General features: G+C 42.2%; 1 long non-coding RNA gene across 1 annotated transcript in view; it reads right to left on the bottom strand.

Moving 5' to 3' along the window:
• LOC308198798 overlaps positions 1-21,012 on the bottom strand; it is a 40,580-nt gene extending 19,568 nt beyond the window's left edge. Inside the window, exons 1-2 of the long non-coding RNA XR_013954208.1 lie at positions 20,733-21,012; positions 3,156-3,274 (exon numbers count right to left, since the gene is read on the bottom strand). This is a non-coding gene — a long non-coding RNA (uncharacterized lncRNA). The remainder of the gene's footprint in view (positions 1-3,155; positions 3,275-20,732) is intronic.
• Between the last annotated feature and the right edge of the window lie 2,512 nt (positions 21,013-23,524).

Below are 23,524 nucleotides of genomic sequence, written 5' to 3'. Positions count from 1 at the left end.
AGGCATCCAAAAGCTGAGACCAGTTATTAACAGCTAGAAGGACTACGGCATCCTCATAAAAACACGCATTGAGCCCTCACCCCTGCTCCGCACAAGCCCCACATTGCCCCGCTGCCCCATCCCATGGTCCCGCAGCTCTGCATGCCAGCACCAGCGATGGAGTGCAGCCCTTTTCCACCAGGGTTACAGGGGTCCCGCAGCCCCCAGAGAGAGACAGAACCCCTCGCAGTTGCTCACGTCTCATGAGGAAAACAGCACCTCACCCTTTCTCATGCTATACCTCTGCAGCATGCTTGCTACACAAATGCTATGTAATTTCACAACAGCAGGAATCAGAGACACAGCAGCTTTTATGCAAGCATTAGGCAAGGTGCACCTACAACTTGAACTTGCAAATGCAAAGCTCTTAATCCAAAATGTTATTTTGTTGACTTGGCAAAAAACACAATAGTACGCAACACACAAAGGCAGCCAAAACAAGTATCTCCAGAAGAGATTTGCCAAACAACTTTCAATCATCACAAATTGAAGAAAATCCCAACTCTCACATATGCATATAGAACAGTTCCAGTAATAAATGATTATCTGTTTGCCTACTCTGTTTACTTATATTGTTAGCCAAAACTTTTTAAGAGAAATGTTTATTTAATAAATATGCTGATTCATCAACACTGATTTTTCACGTGGGGGAAAACGTCAGTTATGACAAATTGCCAGACCATACAGTTTCAATATTGTAAATGAAAAGTTCCAATTTTTCGTTCAAAATAAGTGTTTGTTGTTGTTGTTGTTTTTTAATATCGCACATCCAAACACCTGTAGGAGAAGGCAGGAAGGAAGTTCCAAGGACCACGAGAAAGCATTAGCAGACCAAAGGCTCAGAAAGCTCTTGCAGGATCCAGCTATGTTACCCCAAGTACAGCCATTCACAGAGGATTCAAGCTGGGAAAGGAGGGCAGCCAGCCTGTGAAACTGCCCAGGCATAAGCATATAGGCTTATTCATCTGCCAGCCAAGGCCATTGTACCTTGGGCAGAAAATCAGCCAGGCAGGTCCACCACAGAAAATGAACATGGAACAAGATACCTTGCAATGCGTGAGGTAGGAAATGATTTCCTAAAAGTATCTTTTTAGGAAAGTAACTAATGATGACATTTCAAGACAAAAATATGCAACTGAGAGTTCATAGCTCTATCTTGTGCTGCTTTCTGGACAGCTGGAAACAGTCTGAGGGAATTTTTTTTACCAGGAATTCTGGAATGATTCTACTGTACCAAAGTGCCACTCATGAATCACAGAATCATAGAAACACTAGGTTGGAAAGGACCTACAAGATCATCTAGTCCAACCACCCTCCTATCACCAATACTACCCACTAAGCTATTAAACCGTATCTCAAAAAGCGAGAGCTTTATGAGCGATAAAGTGCTTGCAGAAGTCAGTTCCTCAAGTCCTAACCATACATTCAGAGATCTTTCCTCATCATCATTTTTTCTCATCATTTTTTCCCTTCACCACTCTTCTAAGTACCATCAGTAGCCGTCAAGACTTCCTGTGAGCACAACTGAGACTCCAGCGGGGAGTCCCACCACCTCCTCCCCACCGGTGAGGTGTGGTCAGCCAGCCCTGCGAGGCTCCAGGCCCCATCGGCCACAGGAGAGGCTCAGCACCTCTCCTCTGCTTGCCTGCCAGCGCCCAGGAGTGGCGGTGCAAGGCAGCTCTCCATCAGGGCAGACACTTGCAAGGTACTGCAGCATTTTTTGGCTCCTTGCTAGCAGTGAAACGGGTACCTTCAGGGCATTTGAAACACTGGGGTGATTGTACGAAGTGTTTTACAGCTTTGTAAAACTATGCTGTGTTATTAAACACTGTGCAGCATGTGTTGTCCCAATCCAACAGCAGTAGCAGCCCAAGGACAGAAGCCTACAGTGTAATTTGCTTCTATTTTTTTTCTTTCTAATTTTAATAACGAAGCAAGACCTAATCAGCCTTATAACTACCCTCTAAAACAGCATCACGGAGGCTCCAGGAGCGTTCTCCAAAGTTTCTTTCTACTACTTTTCTTAATTTAAAAAAAAAAAAAAAGAGGCACAGGGTATGTTTGCAGGTCCAGGATATCAAGGCAATTAAAATCCTTCTGCATTAAAATCCACAGGTTTCTTTACTCAGCTGGGCTGAGAAAGATCCCATTGTTCATGAGAAAAATGACATCTAGGATTTAGGTATTTGTTTTCACTGTCTGTGAGGCATCCCACTGACAAAGCACACCTACCTACCCTGCATACATGCACCTGGGAAGTACTCTCCTATACCACACGTACTGAAACACACATTTAGCTATCCACAATGATCAATACCAAATGTTAGAACAAAATATGTGAAAGAATTAAATTAGAAAGAGGCAGAAATGCAGAAAGGGTTTCTAGTCCACAAGATATTCTTTCACACTCTAGCAAACATTTCACTTTCAAAGCATAGCAATCTAGAAAGCTCAGAACATTATACAAGGGACATAGCCAGGAGAAGGATCATAAAGTTAAAAAGTCTCTGTTAATCAATGACAAATTTAGTACTTGTTGCTACAATTACAAAGATAATAGTTCCTTTATGTCAATGCCTTTGGTTTTGCAGCTGTAAAATAGCTTTGAAATTCAGCATTTCAAGTAACAGAAATTAATAGGAGGTCATTTCTACCAGAGAAATTTTAGGGGCCCATCCTCTCTAATCATCATTAAAAACTAAATCCACAGGAGAAGAGGCACTTTACTGATTGTCAAGTGGAAGCTATTATTCATTTGATGAAGCTCTTGGCACAGTGCCATTTATTCTGCTGTAGAGCCTGCTGGTTGCTCTACTTCATCTCATGCAATCAAGGTTGTTTCTGCCTGCCAAGAGTTATTTATAGAGTGGGGAGGAGAGGGAAAAAAAAATACTCTCTCTTGCTTCAAAAACAACTTTCAAACTTTCCAACTGAACAACTGTTTCCCTACTCCCCAATTGACATTCTTTTATTTTAAGCCCCAAATGTATAAAAAACAAAAGCACATTCCTAGATTTCATCTTACCTAAAACATGGAAACAGTTCCCATGCCATGCACGTTTTCATTAAGAAATCATCCAATTTACTTGAGTTAAGATTCTGATATAGCCATGTACCTCTGTCAGCATGCAGCCAGTTTCCCAGTATATCAGTCCTCTTGGCCCCCATCAACGTCCAAGCGGGATGTGGAAATCAAATACCTCCTCCGAGAATCACCTTCACTGATGTAACTCATCTACATGTAAAGGGTGTGGAAATTTTGTTAGTGTTGAGGACACTGTGACTGTCCTCACTGAGCTGCCAGAATGAGGAGATGGATGAGGTGTTCAGGCTGAAGGAGGATGAATTTCTGTCCCAAAGCCTGTTTCACCAGTGCCCAGATCAGGTGCAATCTTCACACCTGCATAAAGTCTGCCATCCTGTTGTGGAAGGGCTTTATGTCCCTTCTGTGGCACAAAGGAGCATAAATTCCTAAGAAAAAGTCTAAAGCCTGTTTCTGACCTGAAGGCCAGTTTAAATTAGGAAACCTGACGTTCTTGAACTGAAACGTGAAATCAGAAACAGTCTTTAAAGTGAATGCAGCAAAACACCACTGGTGTAAAGTTTGTGCATGAACCCAGAACCAGCTCATTAGTGTCTCTATAATTTGGAATAGCAGTCCCATCCCTCACAGAGCTCAGACTAAAAGCTCTATTAAGGGGGAAGTGAGTTCTACACTCTTTAATAGTAGAAGCATCACAAATGCTCAAGAAGCAGATCAGCATGCAACTGAGCAACTTTACAATTTGATTCTAGCTTATTCAGTTCAGTGAAACAGAAAGTAAACCATGACCATTTCACTCTAAAAATATTGTTAAACCTCCATTTTCAGAACAATTATCCACTTTATTTAAAGCAATGGTGCTGTTTCAAATGTATTCATTGCAGTTCTGATACCTTTACTCATACAGAATAGCACCTTATTCCATGGATGTTTTCCCTTATCTCACACAATTCCTGAACAAACTATCCATCTGTTACTGGTATGCCTTCTGTCTTCACCTTAGGGCTTCATATATAATAAAGCACAGCCACTGCACAAATCTCCTCCACCCAAAAAGGGAAACTCTGACTGTTCCCTAATCCTCCATACATAAAGTCTCTCTCCAGTGTCTGATCTACTGATTTGAATGGGTAATGGAGCAAAGACAGGGACAGATTCAGATGCATGCAAGCAGCTACAGGATCAATGCAGTAGCATTTCAGGTTATCACATCTCAGATACTTTTTGTTTGGTTTTACAAACCACTGATTAGACTGGGCCTGTTTCTAAGCTTCTATTACTATTAAAGAATCTCATGGGCAATAAGCAGAGAGTTGACTCCAGAACATCGTTTGCTAAATAAAATCCCAACTAACTGCAGAAAGGTTGCATTTTAATGGATTGTATTCCTTTCTTTTTGACCAATATAAGAACTGATATGGTTTAGTGGATCTTTAGTTAAATAGAATTCATAAGACATACAGTGAGCTACTAAAGAGCAACTGCTATTGCAAGACTGCCACGAAATCCCTTCAGTAAAGAAAATGTTGAGCAATTGTTAGCAAATTTCCTAGGGATTTTACACATAATAAGCAAAGTACATTAGGAGCTCTTGATTTAAGAAAAAACCCTGAATTAAGCATTTGTGTAATGACAAGTACTGCAGGCAACATTTACACAAGTATGCAAATTTTATGTAGAACCTAGTTTGCATATGGTGAAACGCCCATCCCCCATGTAACACAGGATAATTCCATGGAAGAATTTTCAGCAGGTATTATGTTCTTCCACACGGTAAGCACCATACAGCTTGATCAAAAAACACATTTCTAAAACAAGGAGCAAAACTATTGTTCTAACTCATATGGGGAGAGGGGGGGAGGTTGTATAAATCATTGGAAAATCATATGTGGTTTGAGCATTTTGTCTCTAAGCTGGTTTTCCCATTGGATGACATGCCAAACCCTGGACACCAAAATGGGTTATGCTGAAGAGCAAATACCAGTCATTAACTTTCCTGTGGTTTAATAATTACACCTTTTCCTGGGGATGTGATTAAACCACACACAGCATTAGAAAAGAGGGAATTAAGTCAATATGCCTCAGAGCTGAAGATTGAGAGAATGTGTGTAGCAAAATAAAAGCTGTATCAAATGGCTGAATGTATATTTTCAAGGTCTGTACAGCAGTGCAACACACGAATGCAATAAGAATAACATCATTACCAGATGTAATGTCATTCTCCCCCTCCACAAGGGAAATGCAGCACTGCATTACAGAAAGGCATGAGGGGCATCAAGCATAGCAGAGACCTGACCCCCCACCACGAGCCCTGGCTCTTTGGATGGAAGGATGACTCCTTGCCAAGACATTTCAGGCCGATGTTTGTTTCAGCACTAGTGGTGTGTTTTTATATTCCTTCCTGGAACCAGGAGAATGCTCAGCCATTAATGTTCTTTTCCACTTCATTTTGACTTTAACATTACAGAGTTAGAAACATTTCCAATCATTGCGACAATATGCATTGATTCCTGGGGCACTGTAAGGTGCCACAAGTCCCAAGAAATGTTTTTTTGAAGAACTGCATTATGCAAAGATTATCCTATTTTCTCCAATTTTTAAACCAGAGTAACTCCAGGAAACTCACTGGAGTTATTTCAGGGTGATACTCTAAAAAGGGCTGAAAACAAGTTTCTCTGTTTCTCTCCCTTCCTGTAATGAAAATTTGTACAGCAACCTCTCAGTGAGAGGCTGATGCTAACCAAAGCATCTACAATCGAAACATTAAAGTGTGATACCAGCAAGAAGAGCTTTCCACCTCTACTCTGACACTTTCCTAATACTCCCATTATTCTCTCAGCCCACTCATTTTCCAGCCCACGGCCTCGTCCTTGAGACCAAAGATTAGTTTAGTAGCAGTGGAGGTCATAGATAGGAGGATCACACATTCTCCAACAGCAAGTTGGGTAGCTAAACTGTGTTCCCCCAGAGAGAGCAGCTAGTCATTATCAGTCTGGTCTGAATTTGAACCAGTTGTAATCATCCCAGAGAGGACGGACCTTGTCATGTTGTCATTTACTGAGCCATCCAGTGCTTCTCAATCTGATCAGAAGCTTGGCTGCAAAATGCTTATTGCCCTCAATGAGTATGATCCTTGATTTTTTAAAACACTGGAATTACTGAAGGGAGAATTGTTCTAGCAGCAAATTTCCAAAAAAAAAAAAAGTCACGCAAAACTGTTTCTCAGTGTGCTGGTTTAGTCTTCTTACAATATTGAGAAGGGGGCGGTAAGACTAAAGCATTTCAGTTGTGAGTCATTAAGGCTTCGATGCCACCATCTCCATTTGAACATTCTTGTAACCATCACTGCTCAAGGCTGTGCTTCTGGGAAGAGTGTGGCAGTGCTGTGCCAGAGCAGGCAACAACCTATGGCTGGCTAAGAACTGTTTTCAGCTCCTGGAAAAAGCATGGACAAGTAACAAAGCTTTCATTTTCCTTCAGCAGTTTTCCTCAGTTTTGGAGTTTATTTTGAAATACCTGAAGAAAAGACATTCCATCCTTCAGTCATTTCAGAAATCATTTTCCACTCAGTGGTAACATTACCCCTAGAACTTATCTGTGATTATTCCTGTGCAAAATTCTGCTTTAGCAGATGAAAAAATAAATCAAAAGATACACCACCAGCCCACCAAAAAAAAAAAAAAGTGATCTTGAACAAATCACTTTGAAGAGTTTCAGCTAATTTCTTGTTCTACTTTCATAAAAGCGCTCAGATACACACTTGTGATATGAACTCAACCTTTCCCAGCACCTCTTGGCACCTGGGCTGGAAGGGCCATGCATGCCACACACTAAAAGCACAGCCAGGATGAACTGATGCAGCAGGCCTGGAGCTCACACGGATGCTCCAGTGCTATCAGCTGAATCACCCAAAAAGCCTCTGAGATAGCAAGCACTTGCCTAAACTAAGGTATTACCCCCTCACGTCCTTCTGAGAAATCAGTGGTGTAGGCAATAACCCCAGATACAGTCTGCAGTTTGCTTTCTTCACCTTTCTGGCTATGCAGCACCATTACAGCCCTGCATTTCCTGGGGCAACCAGTCCCTCTGGGAGATCTCCTAGATGATAAAACAGCCTGCAGGAGAGGCCACAGCACATCCAGCCTAGCAACCCTCTCACTTCCTTACCCTGGGCATATTCCTTCTCAAGGTCTCCTTACAGGGAGACAGCTCTAGGACCTACTTTTTTCTTGGACTTTCTACTGTTTCTCACCACGCTATACCTGTTCTTGTGATTGTATTTTCCTACAGCCTGAACAATTCTTTCTCCACTGGCACTTACAGAGCATGATCAGCCTGCATTTCTCACAACACTTTCCTGGTTGTCAAGCTGAACACATCGGTCTGTTTTAGCCTCCCTGTTACTCCACTTATGCTGATTGCTTGGCTCAAGCTCAGCTGGTCACTGCTTAAGCAGATCAGCACTACTGACAATGGTGTTAACATCTCCTGTCCCAGAAACGACCTCACTCAACACATTTGCCTTTCTCACTATGGTGGCTCACATTCAGCCAAATTTTTCATCATTTTCACTTTTCCATTTACTGAACTTCTTGCTTGCTGCAGAACAACTAATTATTCATCCTGAAATACAAGAACAACTACTACATTGGACTGCAAAGTTATAAGAATTCACATTGTTCCAGTCCTGAAGATCACTATTTTTTCCTGCATTATGTTGTTGTCCTTCTCTGTTCTAATACTGTCTCCAGATTTTCTACAACACTTTTTGGTGCTTTTTTCCAGCAACAGCAATACAAATATTAGATGTGACTGGCCCCATAAATGAGGTTTTGAGAAATCTATCTTTATCCTCCCTGCAATTCAATAATTTTTACTCTACCTCTTATCTATTACGACAGTCCCTCACTCACGAAGTTAGACATAGTAGAGAAGATAAATGCAGAACCATCATCAAGTAAAATCATACTTTAAAGTGAAACTAATACTGGTTTAACCAGTAAGTTTTCACATGGCACTGTAAAAAACGCCTCGTGATAAACAGGTTCATTGCATTTCATTTTTCTAGGAATAGTTTGTTTGTTTTAAAGCAAAAGATACCATGTTAGAGTCTGGGATGACCTGTCTTTGCTAAATTCATGTTGTATTTTAACCCATTTGTCATTTACCTCCACACCTTTCATCATCCTTTCCTAAGTAAAGCTATTTCTGCTCTCTTGGCCTGGTAGATGAGCCAGTACCTGTCAGCCCAGAGGTTACATTTCCACTGGTCTCTAATCACACATTACCACCTCAACCAGTTTCACTAAAACTCACTGCAGTTTCACATACAAGTTCTTCCAGAGGTGGAGATAACATGATCTGTTCAGCTCCACCAAGATCCTTGAGACTGTTCTGGGTCTGGCTGGGATGGAATTAATATTCTTCACAGCAGCCCATATGATGCTGCATTTCAGACTTGTGATCAAACCAGCACTGAGAACACACCAGTGCTTCAGCTACTGCTGAACAGTGCTTGTTGTGTCAAGGCCTTCTCTGCTTCTCACTCTCTCCTCCTAGGGAGTAGGCTGCAAGGGGTCACAGCCAGGGCAGCTGACCCAAACTGGTAAAGGGGATACTCCATACCATTTGGCATCACACAATAATACCAGGGAACAGTCATTCCAAGGTGGCTACTGCTCAGAGACTGATCGGACACAGATCTACTGGTGGGAGGTGGTGATTGCCTTTGCATCACTTTTTTTTTTTTAAATCTCATAATTTATTAAACTGTCTATCTCTTCTGACTGATTCTTCTCACTTTTGCCCTTCTCATCCTCTCCTTCACCCCACTGCAGGTGAGCAGGAGCGAGCAAGAGACTGGTCAATGTTTAACTGTTTGCTAGGGTTAATCCAACACAGACTGTTTCTAATTCAGGTCTTCTTCCCTATTCTTTTGATTCGTTAGCCATCCAGCTCATGATGCTAAAATAACATTTATGGGAAGCTTGGACAAAGCATTAGCTTATTATTAGGATAGGTTATATTTTAAAATTCATTTTACTTTTTTCCAGCCTCCATGCATACTTAGATCTTTGAAATTTCCTCATGAAAATACAGTTCACATAGCCTTTGATAATCTTCACTTTATCTTGCACTTTTTCCTCTTTAAGGCTCATTTTTTTTATTTTCTTTTCATTGCATGCTCTATACTCACTCAATGTCCTTTTGAGGCATTTATCCAGTTCAGTCTGGAATTGTTCTCCACATCTATTTCCATCTCCCATAAAGATTCCAAATAGTTTTTACACCTTTGGTTTAAAGAAATTCCAAGTTTCTTCTACATCCAAAGAAATTTGGAGATCAACACAAGTAGAAATATCTGGACCTTGTTATTGTTAGTAGCATTTGTTCTCCAATTTGTATTTGGAAAGTTAGAGTCTCCTGTAATGATCCAATTACTGGTACTACTTATCTCTCTAATGACATTGCAGAGATCTCTCTCTATTTCCAGATGCAACCCTGAGGGCCTACAGCAGACACCCATCACTGCCCCACTAAAGCTTCTCCTATCATCCTTTCCCTATGCAATTTCATCTCAGACAGATTCCGCTTTCTATACATATTAGATCATCTTTGCTCCTTACAGTCACCAGGTCATTAGTGCAGAATGCTATTCCAGATAAATACATGCACACTCACTCCCCGAGGGATAAGAACTTGCTACCACATCCATCCCAAGCCAACTGCTCCTGTTTGTGGCTCCTGGACTTCTGCTTTGCATTTGACGTCTCTCTTGATCACAGAAAACCACTGATTTCAAAACCAATTTCTAGGAGAGAATGTAGCAAGTGGAAGGATGAGAGGCGTCTCACTGGTCCAGTTGGTACCACCAACTGGCACTGCAACATCACTTTGGACAATATCATGACTATGTTTAAAACTCAACACTCTATTTATGTGACATGTGAGTAGAACTTAGATCTCTGCAATGTTCAGAAGCTGCTTCCTTGCTGGGCTATTTCTATTTACAAAGTTCTCCTACTGAGGAAAGATTTTATTGGGTTTTGACGTGTTCAGACATTAGTCATGAAAGAATCATAATATGGAAGTGGAAGAAAATATGGACAGTGAAAGCACCTAGAGAAAAGCAAAAAACAGGACTAATCACCCAGGAAGCTGCCCACTGGAGACCACAACCAGAACATTGCCCTTTACAGCTAAGCATGTGGTCCTGGATGACAAGGATGTTGTCTTTCAATATATTGCCTACTCAAGGATACATTGCAGACAGGTCTTCACAGATACTGAAGGCCTTCAGTGGTATTGAAGACAGGTCTTTTTTTCCCAGTATCTCCTTTGTTTAAAGAAAAAGGACTTGAACCTTCACAGCCACACAATTAGAGAATTTTATAAAAATAGAGCTCTATGCCTTCTTTGAATTCCAGAGGTATGATGTGCCCCCCTTTGTGCAGAGGGCTATGAAGAGCTCTCCCCAGTAAAAACCTCACACACCTGGTACTTACTGAGGATAACAGAGCTCAGCTGGATGGGAAGCCTCAAACCAAATCCCCTCCCTTATAACTAGCCTAAGGGCAGGCACTGATGTCAGCCATAGGACACAAATGCAATCATTGCTTTCCCTCCCAGCCCCAGAAGAGAGTCATTTCTCATCTGAACTCATATTTAAATTAAAAAAAAAAGTTATCTATCTCTCATCTGCTTTCTCTCTGTTTCTGCTGCTCCTCTGGTGAGTCATCCCAGAAATCCTTGCCAAAGCCTCCAGCAACCACAGCAGATAGGAATAAAGCTCACTTCCAAGACAAGGCAAAGGGAAGCCAAAGATATCCTGAAGTAATGACATGTTGTATTGGCAACTGACATTCAGTTCATTATTAGCAACTCAATATCACTCCTCAGCCCTACAAGTAACATAAAATACTAACAAGTGCAGACAGCATTTGTAGGGCGCTGCATCTTAAAGCCAAAAGGAAGGTCAGAAATGGAAGAGGGAGCATATTTTGGAAAAAGAGGAAATGATGATATCAAGAAATCACTGTGCATAACAAGGGAGACAGCAGGAAGACTTTTGGAACAAGGAAATCTTATATACATTCAAGTGCATAGTGTAATAAGCTCTAGGCCTTACTTGAATTTTAAAATGATACCAACTGTATATATCAAAAATAATCATCACATGGTTAAGTGAGTATAAGAACTGTGTTACAAAGTCAGAAGAACCATCCTCTGCTACAGCAAAACTGGAAGCAGGAATAATTCTGTCCTGACAGTCTAGAATTCCCTTGCATTGCTGAATTGTGTGGAAAATGAATGTACTGGTGCTGTCTTAGTCTCTAGCTCCTTAGCAGAAAGCTGTGGATTTCCTGTTGCTGCAGGAAGTCTAGGCTGCATTCTCCAGAGCTCCACAGCAGAACAGCACAGCACAAACATTTCATGTGCATGCACATCAGCAAGGGAGTTCTCCAGGCAGAAGAAAAAGGGAACAAGAGGGGACAGCCTCATAGGTCAACAGAACTAATCCATTAAACTTCAAAAGTGATACAGCCAAAAGTCAGTCCATTAGATTTACCTGGCAGCAAGAAAGACAGCTAGGTCTTACAATGAGCAGCTTTGAACAAGCAAGTTGTTCCAGTTAGCAGAATTCTTAATTCTTTTCAACTGACTTTAAACAAGAATAAATATTACACACAACTTGAATTCAGTGGTCATCAGCTGAGAGGACTAACAGCAAACATAAAAGTTTCAGGAAGTATTGAGTTACTCCTCCCAGAAGGATAACGCCCAAAGCAGAAATAAACACAAAATGGATTGTCTGTTATGACTGGTAGCTTAAACATTCAAAAGGACTTTTTACAGTATAGAGTATAGATTTAGTTAAGCTGCATCAATTGACAAGGGATGACTGACCAACGTCATCTACCTGGACTTCTCTAAGGCCTTTGACACATAAGTCCCACATGACATCCTGGTCTACAAATTGGAGAGAGATGTATTCGATGGGTGTACCATTCAGCGTATAAGGAATTGGCTTGAAGGTCAAACCCAGAGAAAGTGGCAGTAAATGGTGCTATGTCCAGGTGGAGGCTGGTAACAAGTGGTGTCCCTCAGGGGTCCATCCTGGGACCAGTACTGTTTAACGTCCTTATCAACAACATAGGCAATGGGATTGAGTGCACCCTCAGCAAGTTTGCAGATGACACTAAGCTAAGTGGTACAGTCAATACAACAGAAGGAAGGGAAGCCATCCAAAGGAACCTGGACGAGCTTGAGAGCGGGCCCGAGGGAACCTAATGAGGTTCAACAAGTCTAAGTGCAGGGTGCTGCACCCGGGTCAGGGCAATCCCAGACACGAGTACAGACTGGGAGAAGAATTCATTGAGAGCAGCCCTGAAGAGAAAGACTTGGCGGTTCTGGTGGACAATAAGCTTGACATGAGCCAGCAGTGCGTGCTTGCAGCCCAGAAGGCCAACTGCATCCTGGGCTTCAGCATCAGAGGAGTGGGCAGCAGGCTGAGGGAGGTGATTGTCCCCCTCTGCTCTGCCCTTGTGCGGCCCCCACCAGGAGTACGGCATCCAGGTCTGGGGCCCCCAACACAAGAAGAACGTGGAGCTGTTAGAATGGGTCCAGAGGAGGGCCACGAAGATGACCAGGAGGCTGGAGCCCCTCTCCTATGAAGAAAGGCTGAGAGAGCTGGGGCTGTTCAGTCTGGAGAAGAGAAGGCTCCAGGCTGACCTCATTGCAACTTTTCAGTCCCTGAAGGGGTCTTATAAAAAAGATTGAGAGCAACTTTTTTGCTCAATCAGATAATGACAGGACAAGGCGGAATGGTTTTAAACTAAAAAAGGAGAGACTTAGGTAAGATGTTAGGAGGAAATTCTTCACTCAGAAGGTGGTGAGGCACTAGCACAGGTTGCCCAGAGGGGTTGTGGATGCCCCATCCCTGAAGATGTACAAAACCAAGCTGGATGAGGCCCTGAGCAACCTGATCTACTGGGTGGCATCCCTGCCTATGGCAGGGGGGTTGGAATTAGATGATCTTTAAGGTCCCTTCCAACCCAATCCATTCTGATTTTATGATCTCAATTTTAATATGCCATTTTAATCCCTTAATCATCCATGGAGATGATTAAGAGATTGGAGCATCTGTCCTATAAGGTAAGACTAAGTGAGCTGCGCCTGTTTAGCCTAGAGAAGAGGAGATTGAGATGGGATCTTATCAACCTCTATAAATACCTGAGGGGACAACATAAAGTGGATGGAGCCAAACTCTGCTCAGTGGTGGCCAGTGATAGGACAAGTGTTAACAGGTATAAATTGAACCACAGGAGGTTTCATCGCCATATGAGGAAGAACTTCTTTACAGTTCAAGTGACAGAGCACTAGAACAGTCTCCTTCTTTAGAGATATTCAAAACCCGCCTGGATGCGATCCTGTGTAACATGCTCTAGGTGACCCTGCTTGAGCAGTGGGGTTGGACTAGATGATCTCTGGAAGACCCTTACAATCTCAACCATTCTGTGATTATACATTATGACACACCTTACAGCACATAGAAGACCAAAAAGTGAAACTTTTCCTGTCAAATCCTAACACTTTACTCTAGCTACACCATATTTCCCTGACAATCACTTGATTCCAGTGTTTTATGCTTTTAGTTTACATTGCTGTTATTTTCATTGTCTTGTGATTTCTTCTGTACAATATCAGTTCCCACTGAACGTGGCATTTAAGTCCCTACCAGGAAATTACAAATCAGACTTTATATGGAAGTTCTATTTATGAGTCGTTCGTAAAAGATGGCGAACAAAAAACATTTCTGTAAATTTGTTAACAAATTCTTGAAGACTATTAAGGAGTCGTTCAGGGCAGTAGGTTACTTACAGCCTTCTGTAAACGTTCACTTGTTGTGACTGAAAGCACCTACAACACATGCTGCTCAAATTTAGTCTTTTAACCTTCAGTGGCATTTTATCAACAGCTAAACAGATACAGAATTCTTTAGAGAGAACACAGGAGTTCCAGCATAATCATTAACAATCCCCCATTACAATGAGACCCAAAGGCACAACAGTAATGTCTATTTGATGTATTTATTAAGTTTGTCATTTTCATCAAGGTACATCTCTCTGAAGTTCCTCTAACCACTGAAAGAGAAACGCAATCTATCCCATCTTGAGACCCTAACCAGAAGGCCTCCCTTTTAAAATATATATGAAGAGAGCTATTTCACTGACTACAAGTGTAATTTCACACCCCTTACTAAGTCAAAATGATATGGACTTTGCTCAGGACATAACCAAGAAAAATTATGTAGCTAAAATGCTTTAACTATAATAAGTGGGCTCCAGGTTATATACCATATTAATCTGAAAAAGACTAGAGAATGCAATTCAATAACCAGCTCTTTCTAACTCAGTCTATAAACAGCAACAAGAAAGTAAGGAAACAAGATGATTAACTTCCCAAAGATCATATTTTCATGATTTCCCACCACTCATTTTCCTTCTTTTTTCCACACACTGCTTTCAAAAAAGTCAAAGCCCTGATCCCACAGGTGGTAGGGTCCCTACTGTGATGATGGGATCATGGCCCAAGAGCTGCCTGTGCTCTGACCCCAGAGGCTGAGAGACCTGGGAAGCACCACTGCTGGGGCCCCACTGGTGCTCCAGCACCCACACTGAGGAGCCCAGGGCCCCAGCGACAAGGAGGGTCAGGCTGGTGGTAAAATTTAGCCAACTACACCATGAAGAGCACTTACATGGCACAAATTTAACTCTTGTGAAAATTTTTTATTGTTCTTGTGCAATATCCTAAAGTTATTCCCATTCTGCAAGCAACATCAAGTGGAAACAGATTTACTCCAAAATGCAAAGAAACAGAAACAAAGAAAAATTCAGGTTTCAGGAAAAACAGTTCTTTTGGCTATTTCCACAGTTACACTTCACCACATGTATTGCACGTATTCATTTTCTCCTGAGGTTTAAAGAACTATGCAGCACTTGTGCATGGATACTCTCACTTTGAGCAAAGCCACACTATTCAGACAGACCTTTAAATGCAAAATTTAAGTGATTAATTTCACCAAGTTCTACTATGAACCCTATTAAAACAAGTCAAGGTTTACAATGCATTCTCTATAAGAAGGGATTTTTCTAGCAAATTTTGGGATTAACCTAAGAAAAGAGTGAGACAATAGATTTTAACATTTTAATAAACATGTGAATCCTTGGGGAAATTAAAAATGAAAAAAGATTTTTAGTTGCAGTCTGTGTGCTAGATTGTTGGTTTGCTTTTGCACTGTTACTCCGTCTCACCGTTCTCACAATGTTTATTGAGACAAACATGCAGGGAGCTGCAGGAGATGCATTTGCAGCGCTGTGGCTCCAGCTAATCTTAACGAAACCCTCCAAGGTAGCAGCCACAATGGTAACTCAGGAGAAATGCCAGCATCTGCTCAAGCAGGAGCAGCCATGCCCCACAGAAAAACCTAGGGCATAGCAGTGGAGCAAGCATTGCAGTCCTGCCTTCCACCACTGCCGAGCAAGCCAGCCTCACTGCCAACAGCCCCGCAGCGGGGCCAGCCACAGCAGGCACCGCGCACCCCGGCAGCTCTGCGTGTGGTCCCCACAGCCACAAGCCAGGGAAAGGACAGGTAGAGACCCCAGGCGAAAGCATGTTGTGTGCTCAGGCAGCCCCTCCACAATATGAAGGGTTTTGATAACCATGCTGCAGTCTGTCCAGGAGCAGAGAGACAAAGAGCCAACCATGCTCCACTCACCTGTGAAATACCTTGCATTTTACTGCTCTCCATTTCATCAAGCTCTTTCCTTTGCTACAAATGCATGCTAGTTTTTCCTTTGGAGACAGGTATAGAAGAATTCCTTCTTGCCACTGTAATTTCTCCCACAGCTACCTGGGTAGTTCAGTTATATAAGTATTGACAGAATGATACATATTTAAATTTATTTATTTTTAATTAGCACTAGGACTTTGCACAACATAAGGTGCTTGCTTCAGTGAATACGTTCATTAGCAGAAAAACAGGATTAGAAGATTACTTTCAAACAGGATTGGTGATGCAAACCCTTATTAAAAACAGCCCCCCACATCATGCTGATATCCATGTGCAAGGAGTCACTGAGCAGAATAAGACACCTGCCCACGGACCCCCTAAATCCCTGCTCCCTAGCATCACTGCCATCTGTATAGGAAGACCTGACCACTCTGCTTATTGACTAAAGCTCAAAGACAGTGTTTATCAGGGTATGTGCAAAGCAATAAATGTAGTCAGAATAAGATATTTACAAATACACCTAAACAAAAAGCAGTTTTTTTCCCTGACCTATGCTGCCTAGGGGGTTCCACACAGATTGAGATTTCAGCAAACGTTAAAATGCACACAAGGAGTTTCAGAATAGCACCACAGAAGCAGCATCCCCATTTCCAGTCAGAGGAAATTCCTAGATAACTGCCCACACAATACAACACATGGAAGTGCCAAAACACCCAAGTCAGAGTGACTGGAGTCACACTGAGCCCTAAGCAAGACATCAGTCTGTCCTATACCAGGCTGCAACTGAAATGAGAGCAAGCACACTGAGAACAGCTTTAATCTCAAATACCTGCTGTTACACCATTGTAGGATATGATTTCTCATCACTGAGAGCCCAGCAAACAGTTGCGGGTGTCAAGACAGACTGAGTTGCCCAGTTCTTAAAAATCTGAAACAGCAGCATGGCTTACTAAGTTGGTTTTGTAGTAATTTGCCATAGAAAAATAAGGGGATATATACTGTATTTATGTGAGGTGGGTCAATTCATGTATTATCTAAGCAAAACAGGAGCCTATGTTATTTCTGTCATTAGTTATAATTAGAGAACTCTAATCAACCCCCTGCCTGCCCCAGTGCTCAAAAGTGTTTGAATCTGCAATTTTACCTGTGTTCTTCATTAAATACGAGGAAAAAAGGAAGAGAAAATCATTCATGAAATTCCCATCCATAACAAGATTTTTTTATTTTTGAAGGTTTTTTTTTTTATTATTTTAGAAGCTTTTGCCTTCAGCGTATACATCTTTTAAACAGGAATAGTTTTCCTCCTGTACTATCTCCAATAACAATTCACAGTATGCATAAATTGATATAATCCCTAATAAAGATATTTCTCAGTCCCCTTCAGCAATAATTATAGGATTTTGGTGCTGAGAGAGAAGAAACACAGATCTTTACCTTCTCTCAATAAGACAACTGCAGGGGGTATTCATTGCATACACTTTCTGGTGCAGAAGGGCAAAATTACTCAAAAAGCTTCAGCATCTTGAGTCTCAACTATTTCCAACAGATGGTGCTGATGACATAATTACTAATGATTAAATTTCAACTTTTATTAGTGAAGGATTTTTAAAGGCACAGGTAAGTAGAGTCAAGCCCAGACTGATCTCTTCAGTGGGGTCACCCTGACAACATGACACCAAGTTTTATTTCCACCCATTCAACAGGTTGCTTTCTGCATTTCCACTAGTTTTCACAGAAGCACTGGACAAGACCCTGTTCCCATTCACACTGCTGAAGACTAGAATCAATGACCCCCCTCCTTACAGGGGTCATTGATTTCAGAAGAGGCTAGATTTAATAGGTTCATAGATACAGAGAGACAATTTTTTTTTTTTTTTACAGTCATATCACTGCCTGAAGAGATACCATCCATATGTGCTATAACATGAACAAAGACTTGATTTGAGGTAAACGTTTCAGATTTACAACCAAACACCTGCTGTTAACAGAGAAGCAAGGAGATTGTGCTGCCTCCACCTGGCACTTCTACACACATAGGAAATCAGTCTAAGAGACTCACACAGCTGATTTCAGAAGCCTACCTGCACAACTGCAGGTTCTGCTTTGAGAGACACCATGTTTCTGCTGATTACTGGGATGATGAGTCTGTGGCAAAACCTGCTGGTCAAACATCTGAGGGGAATATGCTTGTTTTCCCCAGAAGCCCAGCACGGCTTACTGAGATTTTTGTTTCAGACACAGCTAATTACCTATGCTTTAAAGAACCAGTGAGATTTAATAGTTCCTCTCTCCCCCGCCCCCCATTAAATTTTTAAGTCTCCATGAACCTAGAATATAATAGGCAGAAGCCCCAAAGCAGAACATGTTTGGCTTTCTTGATAAATAACTACATGTCAAACACATGGCCCCAGAATAAATAAATAAATAAATAAATAAATAAAAGCTCTAAAATATCCCAAGCATGTGCTGTGCTCAAGCATTAATCAAGCCAGGACATAATGGGTACTTGAATCTCAGGGGTTTCAATGTTTCTGAAGCATGCATGCAAGAACCTTTCCTGAGAGGTTTTCTAAACTGGAATGAGAAAGTGCAGCATTCATCAACTCAGACAGACCTGTCTTAGTTTTATCAGAATTTCACCATCCTGTTTCCTAGAAAGGAGCTGTGAGATAGCGTAACACCAAACACAGCATGTGCTGTTCCCACCATACAGTGACACACATTGAGTGCAGTCAGGTGAACTATGGGAGCAAAAGAGCAATGAAGATAGGAATCAGTTACAACCTGTTTGTTCAGCTTATCTGGAATAAGGTGTTTGGTAACTCTCATAGATACACACACTCAGAAAAATAATCATCCCAGAACTCAGCTACTATTGTCGATGTAAGCTAAATTGGTGAACCAGACAAACCAACAGCTCTTAGAGTTGCAGTGATACCAGCCCTCTTACAAGCCCATAACTCATGTGGCCCAGGATCCAGGCATTCCCCCCTGGAATTCAGGGAGTTCACAGCCTGACCCATTACTCATCAGCAACCCATGCCTGCAGGGCTGGGCCTCAGACACTGAGCAGCGCAGTTGTACAGAATGAAATAGCAAACTAGCTGGAAAACTGTTAAAGGGCTTCTTGTGCACCAGTACCTACTTGGCACAAGGTTAAAAAGGACATATGCACCAAATACAGCCAAATGAGTTTTTGTAACAGGAAAATCAGTCACTTTAGTTAAGCCCAACATACTAAAGGATACTTTAGTGCTCTCAGATAAGGACAGAAGAACGTACAAAAGCACTGCATGTACAGGTTAAGAAAAAAAAAAGTACAACTCAGGCTCAAAAACTGGTAAGGTATTGAATTTACTATAGTTCTTCCTATGTTTTCTACCTCCCAGCAACCCACAGAATCTGTCCCACACTACATGAATTCCGATCTCCTAGACAGTTCATGGACATCTTTCCATGAGAGATCCATCTTTCCATGAGAAATACCTTCCCAGAGTGAGAAGTGCAAGGTCCTTCTGCCTCACTAGGTGGGACAACACCACTATTGTGTACTGGGTGGCATGGGGATAACCAGAGCTTCAGAACTCAGAGTCAGGTTTTCCAGTAACGTACTCTTCTCCATCACCATCCATAGACGCATCTGCCTATTCATCTGCACTAAACAGCCTGGCTCACCTCCAAAGCTGCCTGTGTAGCCATCTGTACAGACTGATGGGTCTGACGGAATTGCTAAAGCAGTCACCTTGTACGACAAAGGCCTCTTACATGCTATGTTTCAGTTCTAAGAGGTTTAGAGAGCCTACCATGAGCAACAAGCATGTTACCTTGTACTGGTTTCCCATACCAGCATTTCCCAGCAAGATCAGGAATAAAAACAATTAAACATCACGACAGAATTTCAAGAACATATAATTTACAATCTACCTGCAAATTAAAACTAAGGAAAGAGTTAAAAACGCCTCTGAGGATACCTTACACTGTTGCGTGGGCATGCTTTTCATTGCTGTCAAGCAACAGTCAAACATTTATTCTGGCTGTGTCAACACTCTTCTGGGAACTTCATTTAGCAGTGAGACTACAGGTAATTCAGACACAGTGATGCACTCCACTAGTTTCTCAAACACTTCATTGAAAAAGGACAGCTTCACATAGTAGTTCTCACAGCAGCCAAAGACGCCAATTTTCCTGTAGTCTTCATTATGTATCTTGGTATCTCCTTCATTGATAACATATATCAACAAGTGTCACCCTTTCAGAGCCTGCTGTATTCACTGCTATCCCAGATCTACTATCTCACTTAGATAAAACTGCATGTTATTTGCGCAGCTTTAGCCAGAGCTGTGGCTCTTCCTCAACACCATCAAAAGACTGTTCCATTTCATTGGAAAAATATCTCAGGTACTAAGTACAAGTGGCTGTGAGCAGAAGCCACCTCCCAGAGGAAACACTGAGCAGGCATAAATGCATGACCTGTTTTTCTAACAGCAGCTGAACCTGAAACACCAGGTAGAGAAAAATATGTTTTAACATTGACCATCTCTATCAAATGTTTCCCACTGCAGGAAATGGAAAGCATTTCCTCTGCAAAGTTACACAGGAAAAAAATGGAACAAGCATTTAGTTGTTTCCTAAAAAATAAGGCTAACTTGCAAAGTACAGCTATGTACAGTCATACCTGCAGAGTCTCTCAGTCAGTCCACACTTAACCAGCTTGTAACCCCTCACCAATTTCAGCTAGCTCTGGCACAGGAATAGAAGCCATCTCCCAAACTCTTAATGAAAACAGCTGGTCAAATAGCAGAGAGATATTAAAAATATTCTTACTGATTAAAGAAAAAAAGTACAACAAAAGCCTACCTGCAGTATTTGAGGGTTCACATGAGGAAGAGCTTGTGGAGGCACAGTTGAAAATCTGTACCTAGCTGAGGCACAGGAGAGGACCAATTTCAGGGAAATTTTCTCTCATGTGGAGAGTCTCTTAGATCTATTAAGTGTTAAGTTCTTGCTATAACTGCAGGAGTTACATTAAAAATCTGATCAATCACATATTACAAACAGACTGAAAATGAGGATTTCTGGAAAATGTGGTGACTTTCCCCATGGTAGGGAAAAAATCACCTGTACCTCTTCCACTCACCACCTTACCTCCAGCCAATCAGGCAAAGTACTTTCACATGTGGACTCTGCCTATGGGTGAGGCAGCTTTTAGAGTATAATTTAGGAGTCCTGTTCCTTGAAAAAAAAAAAAAAAGTATGTCCTGAAACTGCTGCCTTTTCACTGGATATATCTAATGCATAGGACTAAGGACCTAATCAGCAGAGGTATCTATTACAAACTTTGTTTTCGTGTAACCCAGAACAGGAGATACTAGCCCTGTGAGCACCAAGCTGCACCTGCTCTCTGCTGCTGGAATTGTCTCTTGCTACTGCAGTTGGAAACGCACCATGGCCTACAGCTCACCACCAACTCCCACCAGCCTCCAGTTCGCCCATCTCCTTATATGCTGCTCCTCTCTCCTTCACTGTGCCATTTTCTCTCCCCAGCACCTACACAGTCCTGCCCAGACGTAACTTGTAGCCATTTCCAGATGACAGACATTGCCTCGGGCTGTGTTATTTCCACAGAGTGCATCATTGTTGGCACTGTCTCCTGAGACAGAAGCTTTGCTCAGCCTCTTCTCACTACATCCTCAGACAGAGTACACAACTCACCCTACCCAGCCTCACTGGCTTGTCAAATGCTTGTTGAAGCCAAGCCCAGCTCTCCCACAGTTATTTGTCATCTCTGGATCGTGTCCCCAGATTTGGCCACAGCAGCCTTCACTACCTTTGCACCAGGAAAACCTGTGCCAGGGCAGAGCTGCCAGGAGCAGCACACACATACCAGTGGTGAGCTGAGGGTGACCCTCGTGTGAGGAGTGCCCTCGCTGGTTGGTGCAATCCCACAGCACCTGAACAGAGCAGGCAGAGCTGGGTGCTGGTAATTGCATTTGTTGATAGTCCTAGATAAGGCAAGGAGATGAACCAAGTCCAGGGTCCATCCAGGGAATGCAGTCAGGATCAAAAGAAGATGGGCCCAGAGACAGGACTGGAAACAAGACTACCATGTGGTTTCAAGCCCATTCATGAGACAGGGCAAAAGACAGAACTGGAGATAAACTACCACTTACATCTGAGGTCCATCCAGGAAACAAGCTACCTACAGCATAGCTCCAAGGTCTATCTAACAGAGGCACCCCTGTTACATCACTCAGGCAAGGACAGAAGGACAGGGCCTGAGTTTAAGTGTGGCTCCTGGAGCCATGGGCAGACAGTTGGCTGGGAGGCCAAGGTGAGGCTGGTCAGAGCCATCAGGCCTTTTAGCATTCAGGGGGGCCCTGATGTTGGCCTCTGTCCTGTGCTGGGGGTAATGCTGCTTCCCTTTGTTTCCTACCTGACTGCTGCACACAGTTCTCTACACTGCCAAAAGCTGCTTCTGCCCAACCACATGGGGACACCAAGTAACCTAGGAGGGTGTCTGAGCAGTACCATCTAGCTATGCTGCCACCCCAGTCTACACAGCTAGGATTGTATCTTTCTAACCCACTCCTAATGGGGCAGATAAATCTTGTTTTCAGAAATTAAGCCTGTGGAAGAAACCAGCTCTTTAAATAGAAATTAACCCCAAAGCCCTAACCCTGTCCCAAGGTTTTAATTTGCATGCCTCAAATAAAAACAATGTATGTGGTTTTGTGTTTTAGCAGGCTAGATCTCAAACATTACTTCTGTTTTTGCACTTGCAACCAAAGACCACGGCCAGCAATGAAGGAAACTTCCCAAAAGGCTCATGGCTAGCATATTTTGTGCAGAGGCAGGCATCAAGATGTTACAAGGCAGAGTTTTGGGGAGTTGGGGCTTGGAACTAGGGTAACAGATCAGCCACTTCTAGCAAGACTAAGGCTTGTTGGAGGAGGCCTAGGAGAGCTTTCTGAAAGTGCTCACCATACAAGTAGGCAATAATGTGAGGACAACTCGAGTTCCCTGGGGGAAAGTCTATGTCCTGAGCCTCAGAGACTTCAGCAGGAGGCTTCATACTCCCAGAGTGTAACCAGCAACAGAAGGAAATTGACTATGAAAACTGCTGAAAATTAGAGAGAAACTGCTTGAGAAGTATTGACAGAATAACTAATTTTCTTAAAAACACTGCAGATGGGATTGCTCTGAGAAGATGCAAGTTTTACTTTGTATGTATCATGTGATAATATTTCATGGTGCACCATGTCTAGGATATATCGATCAGTACAAAGAAGCATCAACAGAAGCAGTGTTCAGAACTTATGCTGTAGTTCTTACTTATGTGGTAAATGTACTTACTTCAGCCTTATTTAGACAGATTTCAAATTACATCCCTAAGTGGATCATGACCAGGTTCCTGAAAGGTGCTGTGTGGGTAACATTGCACCCACAAATCAAGATCCACTTCCTGTAAAGAAGCCATTTTGTCCTTCCTGTTAAGAGTGGAGGAGTCATTTTACAAGGATCAACAGTAATTGCTACAAGGCTTAGTGGAGTTTATATAGAAACTGCCCAATTGCCTATCATGAACTGTCAGGATGTATGACAGTGTAAAACAGAAGGAATCATAAAAATAGCTCTAGCGCAGCTTCTAA

Source organism: Anser brachyrhynchus (genome assembly GCF_964034855.1).
Source record: "Anser brachyrhynchus genome assembly, chromosome: 8".
NCBI lineage: Eukaryota > Metazoa > Chordata > Aves > Anseriformes > Anatidae > Anser > Anser brachyrhynchus.
Note: the sequence above shows the minus strand (reverse complement) of the source record. Positions and strands in the feature narration are given on the sequence as shown.